This window comes from Tenrec ecaudatus, chromosome 11, assembly GCF_050624435.1.
Source record: "Tenrec ecaudatus isolate mTenEca1 chromosome 11, mTenEca1.hap1, whole genome shotgun sequence".
NCBI lineage: Eukaryota > Metazoa > Chordata > Mammalia > Afrosoricida > Tenrecidae > Tenrec > Tenrec ecaudatus.
This window is the reverse complement of record NC_134540.1, coordinates 74,943,477-74,953,880: the sequence shown is the minus strand read 5'-3', so window position 1 is coordinate 74,953,880 and position 10,404 is coordinate 74,943,477.

The window sequence follows — 10,404 nt, the reverse complement described above, 5'->3', positions numbered from 1 at the left end:
CGAGACATGACATCGCTCACTGATCATAGTGCTGTAGGGGACAGCAGTAGAGACACAGCGTGGGAATTGTGCCAGTCTGGTCGCCCGGCCCCCAACCCCCACCCACACATCCCGGGGCGGGATGTAACACAAAGGGAGTGCAACGGAGCAGTCAGGGGAGCAAAGCCACAAAGCCCCCGAGGAATCCCAAAAATAGACTTCAGAGTCGGAGGGCAGGGCTTGACACCTCACCAGACTTGATCAGAAAACATACATGAGGGTCAGCAGACAGACCTGGAACTATTTATGGGCCCTTTCTTCTTTGTCTTTTTTTTTTATGTCTATCTATATAAAATAGGCAAGATGAATAATCCCGAGGAGAAAACAATGGGACCAACAATTCCAGGACAATAGTGGGAAGTAGGGGAAAGGGAGGGGGGAATCCAACACACCCAAGGACAAGGGAACAACAAGAGATCTAAAATGGATGGTCAGGAGGGTGTAGAACACTTGGTGGGGTTTAATCAAGTGCAATGTAGCCGAGAGGAATTGCTGAGAGCTGAATGAAGGCTGAACATGACAGTGGGACAGGAGCAAAGTAAAAGGAAATAGAGAAAAGAACTAGGAGGCAAAAGACATGTGTAAAGGTATAAATATAGGCAATATGCATATGTAAATATATTAATATATAACAATAGGGATATAGGTCGATGTACATATATTTATGTTACGTATTAAGGGAGCAGACAGGCATTGAACCTCTACTCAAGTTCCCCCTCAATGTTAGAACACTTTGTTCTAATAACCTGGCATTTTGTGATGCTCACCTTCCTGATATGATCACTGAAGACAAAATGGGTACGTAAGCAAATATGGTAAATAAAGCTGGCTATTAGAAGATACATTGTCTGAGGTCTTAAAGACTTGAAGTTAAACACGAGTTCATCTAGCAGGAAAGCAACAAAGCCCACCAGGACAAAGCCCACCAGCCTGTGTGATCATTAGGTATTGATGGGATCAGGCATCAGAAGACAAACAATGATATAGATGTGGACAAGGTGGGATCAGAGTGGAGACCCAAAGCTCATCTGTACACAATTGAACATCTCCTCACAGAAGAATCACAAGGAAGAGCCAAGCCAACCAGTGCACAGTATAGCACTGACGAAACATACATCCCCCTAGTTCTTTAATCTTTCACACACACGCCCCAATATTATGACCCCAGTTCTACATTACAAATCTGGCACGACCAAAGCATGTGCACTGGTACAGATAAGAGCTATGGAACACGGAATCCAGGACAGATAAACCCTCAGGAACAATAATGGGAGTAGTGATACCATGAGGGTGTGGGAAAGGTCGAGGGAGAACGGAGAGCAAGGGGGAACCAGTCGCAATGATCAATGTATAATCCCCTGACCTGAGGGGGAAGAACAACAGAAACATGGGTGAACGGAGACAGCAGACAGTGTAAGATATGAAAATAATTTAAAATTTATTAAGGGGTCATGAGGATGAGAGGGTGGGAGAGGGAGGGAAAAAAGAGGAGCTGATAGATACCAAGGGTTCAAGTTGAAAAAAAATGTTTGAAAATGATGACAACATATGTATTAATGTGCTTGATAAAATCAATGTATGGATTGTTATAAGAGTTGCAAGAGCCCCCAATAAAATTATATATATATATATATATGAGTGGCTTATAAACTCCACAGCTCTGTTAGAAAGTTTTTAAGTGGAAATGACTGGCTCAAGGTCAGACAGCAGGCAAGGAGACCTCAATCACCTATACAGACCGCACAATCACCCACATAGAATCATCCTTTGGGAAATTACAGCACTCCCTTCTATACAACCTAGCATTACACAGAACATATAAATACATACATACTTGCTCCTCAATTATGTATAGAGGGAACAATATTTTCCCAAACAGTAATATGAAGTGGCATGAATAATGAGATCCTGTACAGTCAAAAATTTCCACAGGGCATCTCACTGATTGTCAAGATGGTCGATGTGGTACTTAAAGAACGACAGGAACATTGGGGGGAGGAGGCGTTGTTTTTCATGTTAATAATAGCTACACTCACATATCTCTTAGAACATAAATTTTCACTTATGATGATAGTTGGAAACCTACCAACATTCTGGCAGAAGACAGATTTTTTTTCATCTAAAATGTTAAATGATGTCTTCAAAAAGTAAGCTTTTGTCAGTTATTTATTCTTTCAGGAATGGGGATCATCAATGAGCCAAACAGATACACTCCTGCTCTGATGAGGCTTTTATTCCTGGTAGGGGAAGATAGACACTGAACTAATCAATAATCAGAAACATTGTGTGACAGGTGGTGATTCGTGGAAGAGCAAAAATAAAGCCCAGTAAGGAGTGACTGAGACTGTCCTCAGGTCACCGTTGAGGCAATAACAGACTGGCTCACAAAATAAAGAGCATCACCCAGGAGCCCTGTGCTCCTTTCAGACATCAGCATACGAGACCAAATGGACAATTACGTTGAACGCAAAGGTGAAAAAATAAGGGGAAAGAAAGCAGACTAAGAAAAAGGGATCAACCAGAACAGAAATATTGAGAATGCTCACAAATTATAAAGGATGCAGCCAGTGTCCCTAAGCAATCCGTGTAGAAATAAGGCTTTAAGGAAATTCTACCTTATATAGGGCTTTCAAGGGAAACCTCTCTCTCAACGTATGATTTGAAAATAAAGTAAGAGTGAACCATTGGGATGCATGGAGAAAAGAAGAATGTTCTTTCTAGTCAGAGGAAATAGCAAGTACAAGGCTTTTGGTCTACAGGCTTGGTATTTTCAAGCAAGGAGCCTTTCTCGTTAGGAGGGTAATTCTGGGGCACGCCATGAGACCGCCTGAAGAAGCTACTACTGGGCTCTGTAGACCAGATAATAAGAAGCCTTCAAAGCTCCTCATTTTCCCCTGCCCTCCCTGCTCCCCCCTAACTCATGAACCCTTGATAATTTATAAATTATTATTTTGTCATATCGTACATTGTCCGACGTCTCCGTTCACCCACTTTTCTCTTGTCTGCCTCCCAGGGAGGAGGTAACATGTAGATCCTTGTAATCAGTTCCCCCTTTCCACCCCACCCTCCCTCTATCCTCCCGGTATCACCACTCTCACCACTGGTCCTAAAGGGATCATCTGCCCTGGATTCCCTGTGTTTCCAGTTCCTGTCTGTACCAGTATACATCCTCTGGTCTAGCCAAATTTGTAAGGTAGAATTTGGATCATGATAGTTGGGGTGGGTGGGGAAGCATTTAGGAACTAGAGGAAAGTTGTATGTTTCATCGTTGCTACACTGCACCCTGAATGGCTCGTCTCCTCCCTGCGATCTTTCTGTAAGGAAATGTCCAGTTGCCTACAGAGGAGTCCTGGGTCCCCAATCTGCACTCCCCCTCTTTCACAATAATATGATTTTTTTGTTCTGATCCCTAGTACTTGATCCTTTCAACACCTCATAGTCGCACAGGCTGGTAGGCTTCTTCCATGTGGGCTTTGTTGCTTCTGAGCTAGATGGCCACTTGTTTACCTTCAAGCCTTTAAGACCCCAGATGCTATTTCTTTTGATAGCTGGACACCATCAGCTTTCTTCACCACATTTGCTTATGCACCCACTTTGTCTTCAGTGATCGTGTCAGGAAGGTGAGCATCATGGAATGCCAGTTTAATAGAACAAAGTATTCTTGCATTGAGGGAGTACTTGAGTGGATGCCCAGTGTCCATCTGCTGCCTTGATACTAAACCTATACGTATATGCACAGAGATCTATTTCCACATCCTCATATATAAATATATTTATATATGTACACACCTTTATTTAGACCTCTATATATGCCCTTTGCCTCCTAGCTCTTTCCTCTATTTCCTTGTACGTTCCTCTTGTCCACTATCATGTTCAGCCTTCATTTGGGTTTCAGTAATTCCTCTCAGTTTATATTATCCTTGGTCATGCTCTACCAGGCCTCCTACACCCTTTTATACCACTGATCACTTGTTCCCTTGTCCCTGGGTTTGTTAACACCACTTCCTTTACCCCCACCTCCCCTTTTCCCTTGTCCCCCTGGAACTATTGGTCCCTTTGTTTTCTCCTCCAAATTGTTCATCCAGCCTATTTTATTTAAACAGCCCTACAGAGATAATAACATGCACAAAAACAAGACAGAGCAAAAGAAAGCAACAAAAGAAAGCAAAATGTCATCAATAACAACAAAAATCCAATGACAACAATAACAACAACAAAGAAAAGGCTGTGGTTAGTTCAAGGACTGTTTGTTGTCCTTTAGGAGTGTTTTCTGGTCTAGTCTGATGAGGTGTCAAGCCCTGGCCCCAAAGTCTATTTTTGGTATTCCCTGGGGACTTCGTTGCCCCTAGCTGTTGTGTTGCACACCCTTAGTGTTTTGCGTCTGTGTGGTCAGATCAGATCAGGCAGAATTGTGACTCCAGTGTTGTCCCCTGTAGGGCTATGGGAGGGAAGGGGTAAAATGAGGAGCTGATGCCAGGGGCTTAAATGGAAAGCAAATGTTTTGAGAAAGATGAGGGAAATGACTGTAAAAATGTGCTTTACACAATTGATATATGTTTGGATTGTGATGAATTATATGATCCCCAATAAAATTATTTAAAAAAGAAAACTTCAAAGCAATGGAAGCATAGAAGGCAGGGCCGGCTACATGATTTGTGGAGTCCATGGTAAAAGGAAAATGCTGGGCAACTGCCTCCAAAATTAAGGGTTTCAAGATGGAGACAGCAAGGCACTAAATCACACACTCTTTTGTTTACATGAGCATAAGTGACTCAATACGAAAATATTGGAGGATTTTTAGCCTAAAAGTGGCTTGCTTTGATGTACATTTTAAAATGATCATCTTTATTCAAAACTAATAAGTAGAATAATCCAACACTGCATACAGTGCAGTTCACAGCCACTCTATACTTGTATAATTTCCTTTTCTTAGCACTTTTAAATTCTAGACCATTGGCTAAATTAATGACACTCTCAATAGAGTTACCTTGTGCCCCAGAGGAATGATTGATACTGTTCCCTAATATAAACTGATAATGATGTCTCTAAAATGCACCAGGAACTTCAATAAACCGTAGACACATGAATGGATTTATGGCTTGCACTTAATTCTATGCCCAATCTAAGATGATTGGTTCTTATGACATGGCCCTGCCCTCATGAAGAGATCACTGAAGATATGGGTGCTATAGCAAAGCATGGCAAAGAAGCTAGATGGTGCCTGGCTATCAGAAAGAATAGCATCTAGAGTCTTGAATGCTTGCTTTCAAACAAGTTGCCATCTAAGCGAGGCATCTACTAAGTTCACATTGGAAGAAGCACTGTACTAGGTCGCCCCAGGACTCCCCTGAAGCTAATGGCCATGACTTTGAATTTAAAAATTCACTAGTTTAAATACTAAAAGAAATGCTATTGGTTTCTGGAAGGTTGGCAACTAGCTCATCAGCTAGAAACAAATAAAAATGCTAAGAAAAATACAATTTCTTTAAAGGCTCAAAAAGATGCCAATTTTTTTAATGTCCATGTCAAAGTCTAAAAGAAAGTGGGTCATAGAGAGATTACTGTGTGCCTAGACATTTTTTTAACCCCCACATATTTGGTCATCTCTAGAGTGAAGAAGGCAGTATTCAAACACAAGGACCGATCAAAGATGGAAAGTCTAATAGTCAACCCTACCCTCTCATAAACTGGAACATCCAAGAGCTCCTTGCTCTTAGTCAGTGGGAGCCAAGGTCAATCTGCCTTCCCTCCCTCTCCTTCCCTCCCTCCTCCTCCTCCTGACAGAGAACATCACTGAGAGAATGCCAAAGGGGAGAGATTATTCTGCGAAACTGTAACCACAAGCTAGCCTCAGAGCAGGGTTTTGTTTTGTTTTTTCCTAAAACAGCTTTAAGGAGGTTTAACTAACACCCCCGTAACATTCTCCCACTTCAGTGTGCAAGTCCATGGTTTTTGTTTTTGGTGAATTTCCAATTATGCAACCATCCCCAGGATCTAACTGTCGAACACTTTCATCACCTGAAATAAGAAACCCTGTTTCCATCGGCAGGAATTCTTTCTTCCTCTGTCCCTGGCCTGTGACAACCACTGGTCCTCTTGTGAATATTTCAAGTAAACGAAATCATACAATATGTGTTTTTTGTGACTAATTTCTTTAGCATCATGTTTTCAAGGCTCACATTGCAGCAGGTATCAGTACTTTATTATTTTTTACTGCTGAATAATATTCCATTGTATAGATATACCTCATTTAAATTATCTATTCATTAGTTGATAGACATTTAGGTTGAGCCCACATTTTGTCTACCACACATAATGCTTTGTAAACACATGCAAATGCCTTGGTTTTCATTTGCTTCAAATCCTTTCATTTTTAGGGCATTACTATTTTTCTTGTTTTTATTGCTAGATATCATATACGTGTGTAATACAACAGTTGCCAGTGTACAGGATTGAGTACAAGTTTGCTAGAGTTTTGTACTGGGGGAGGGTGGTTCCGTTTTGGCTTGGTTTTCCTTTTGTAATGATTTGGGTTTACAGAGAAAATCAGTTTTCCATTCAACAATTCACACACATTTTGTTTCATGCCATCGATTGCAATCTCCACAACATCACAGCGCTACCCCCACTTCCTCGTTGTGTTTCCCATTTGCATTTGTCCTCTCTTTTTGTCTTTTGAGTTTGGGTGCTGAGTACGTGCTGACCTTGTGGTCTCTAATGGTAGATTGTTCTCAAGAGTGCATATTTCACAGGTGCTACTGACTTTAGAGAGCTAAAGCTTGAGGGACAACAATGAGATCAGGTTCAGACTTGAAGGATGAGAGGCTTGGGTTCTACCAGTCTCTATCAGACCAGTAAGCTTGCTCTTTTTGCGTGCTTGTGACCTGTCTTCGACATTTTTCTCTCACTACATCCAGGACCGTCTATTCCAAAGCAGTCAGTAGGTTAGGTGGACATTTGACCTAGATAGTGTGATCACAGAATGGTAGATTGCTGTCCACGTGGCTCATTAATCCATTGGACTTGAGGCAGTTTACTGAGTGTTGGCTTGTTTTAACTCTTTATTGTAAAGTGGGTGAAAGTTTACAAACATCATTTTCCAGTCAACAATTCATATATATTTCGTATCACCTAATTCATTGCAATGTCCTCAACCTCACTTATCCAACTTCCTCCCTCTGTTCCGGTTTCCATTCCCTCTTCCCTAATCCTTCTGAACTTTCTCCGTGGGCAAACATCAGCCCTTTGATCTCAAACATTTACTGGTTCTAAGTGTTCACAGACACACTGGACGCTTGGAAGTGGGTTGCATTTGAGCTGCTAATCACAAGATTAGCAGTTCTAAGTCACCAGGTACTCCATGGGATCACATTGAGGCTTTCTGCTTATGCAAATAATTAGTCTCAGAAACCCACAAGGGCAGTTCTATCCTGTCCTATGAGGTCACTCTGAGTCAGATTCAACTCAATAGCAATGAGTTTGGTTTTCATTTTCGTTTTGGAAGGTGTTCACGTATCAATAGTGTGATTCTTACTCTTATGTATCTGTCTATTGTTTGGCTGAAAAGTAAGCATAAAGTTCCTGAGCACTGTAGTCTTAGGGGTTCCACCAGTCTCTACTCACACCAATGAGTCAGGTGCATTTTATAATTTTGATTTTGTTCCATATTTTTCTCTCCCAACTATATTCAGGACCTTGTAATGTGATTCCTCTCAGGGTAGTTGGTAGTGGTAGGGCAGGATCTAGCTCTGGTCTCAGGAACATGGGGTTTGCGATTAATGTGACCCTTTGGATTAAATCTTTCCGTGCCTTTAACTTCTTCACTCTCTTTTGGAGAGGAAGACACCAGTAGTTGCACCTTAGAGCGCTGCCCTTTATTAGTTCCTTTCTTCTAGTGATTGTATAGTGTGTGTGTGTGTGTACTCATTTTTTAATGATTGGAGTTGTTGGGTTGGACTGTTGATTTTGTTTCCTCCTTGTTTAGTGTGTACATTTACTGCTATAGATTGCCATCTGAACACTGCTTTTGCTGTATCCCAAAGGTTTCGGTGTGCTGTATCGTCATTCTAATTTGATTAGAGAATTTTTTTTTCCAGTTCTTATACTACCCAGTAGTTTTTAAGTAGGGGGTTATTCAGTTTCCATTTGTTTAATTTTTTTACCCTGCTCTCCCTATTGCTGATTTCTAATTTTATGGCATTGTGATCTAAGTAGGTGCTTTGTAGTATTTCAATGTTTTAGATATTCTAGAGAGGCTTGCTTTTTGCCCTAGCATATGTTCTGTTCTAGAGGAACAAGAATATGCATTATACTGTTGTTGCGTGGAACGTTCTGGGTACGTTTATGAGGTCTAGATGGCTGGTTCTTTCATTCTCCCATGTCTTTGTTGGGCTTTTTTTCTGGTTGTTCCATCCTCCATCGAGAGGAGAGTATTAACGTATTCCATTATTATGGGGTTGTCTAGTTTTCTTTCCAGTTCTGATACACTGTAATCTATGTGTTTGGATGCTCTCTCATTGGGTGCACAGATACTATTGTGATTACATTATCCTATTTGCATAATCCATGGATCATTATATAATGTCCTTCTTTGTCTCTTATGCCATTTTTGCCTGAAAGTCTGTTGTGTCAGGAATTTTTATCATCACTCCTGCTTTTTCTGTTTCTATTTGCTTGAGATCTATTTTTCTATCCTTTTATTTTTGTCTTTGTGTCTAGGTGTGTCTCCTGTAGACAACAGATTAATGGGTCATGTTTTCTTATCCATTCTGCTACTCTTTGTCCCTTGATTAGCACCCTTAACCCATCTGCATTCAGTGTAATTATTGATCGGCATGAATTGATCAGTCATTTTGCTGTGGTTTTATTTTGTATGTATGGTGATGCTGGTTTCTTTATTCCATATTTTTCAATGTTGAGTTCATTTTGTTTATGAATTTTCTTATCATTTCTTTCATTGCTGTTATTTCAGTGTTTACTAGATCTTTATAATGTTCCTCTTATTTGATGAGGATTGGTAATTTTCTGAGGTTGCCTTGTCATTTGTTATTTTCTTCCCAAGTTTAAAACAGCCTGTTTTTCTTAAGGAGCCCTTATGGTATAGTGGTCGTACTTTGTCTGCTAACTGCAAGGTTGACTGTATGAAACACCAGCTTCTCCTCAGGAGAAAGATGAGGCTTTCTCCTCCCATAAACAATGACAATCTCAGAACCCACAGGGGCATTTCCACTGTGTTCTCTGGGATTGCTCTGAGTCACAATCTACTCAATGGCAGGGAGTTGGGTTTGGGACCTATCTTGATATCATCTAGACTTACTCTACATTTAGAAATTCTGGAACTAAACCATTTATTCCTTCTTTTGGGTTTGAAGTGGTCTTTTTTTTTAATACATTGTCATCTTGGTTCCCATTTTAAATCTTACAGGTTTATTTAATAGTTTCTCTGTCTAGGCTGGTTTGGGGGTAATGTTGTCATATGTGTTCATGTTACTTTATTGTCTGCTGTTGTTGGCTCTCTGTCCAGACATCTCCCTTTGATGTTTCCTGTAAAGTTGGTCTGGCTTTTACAAATTCCTTTATTTTATATTGATTTTAAAATATCCTTATTTTACTATTGTATTTGAGGAATAGTTTTGCTGGTTATATATTTCTTGGCTGACATTTTCTTTCTTTCTTTCTTGATTTATATGTAAGGCATCTTCCAAAAGCTCATGGAAAAATTCCATTTTATTTTAATTCTATTTTTAATTGATATATATATATATCAATTAAAAAATAGAATTAAAATAAAATGGAATATATATATAATTCTTGCCTGTGTGTGAGAAATAAAAGCTTAGTCTTTCTTTACTGCCCTCTTTTGTACGTGACTTTTTGTTCTGACTAACATGCTTTCAGTAGTCTTTCTTTGTCTGTTTTTTAAAAGTTTGATTATCATATGTCTTGGCTATTTTCTTTTCTATTGTCCATCTTGGAGTTCACTGAGCCTTCTTGAATGCATACCTCCTCATCTTTCATAATATTAAGGAAGTTTTATACCAAGAAATCTTCTGTAATTTTCTCTATGCCATGTGTGTATTCCTATTTTGGAATTCTTAATACGATCCCACATAATGCTCAGGCTTTACTTTTTTTTCTATCCTTTTTTCTTAGTATTTCTCTAGCAATAGTATTGGGAGGTTTGTCTTCATGTTCACTAATTTTGTCTTTCATTGATGCAAGTTCACTCATTGCCCTTCCAATGGATTATCTATTTCTGAAATCTTAGTATTGATCTTCAAAATTTTAATTTGAAGTTTTTGTATAGCTGCTAATTTTATGTTTATTATATCAATATTTTATATTGCTTTCCTGACTTCTTCAACT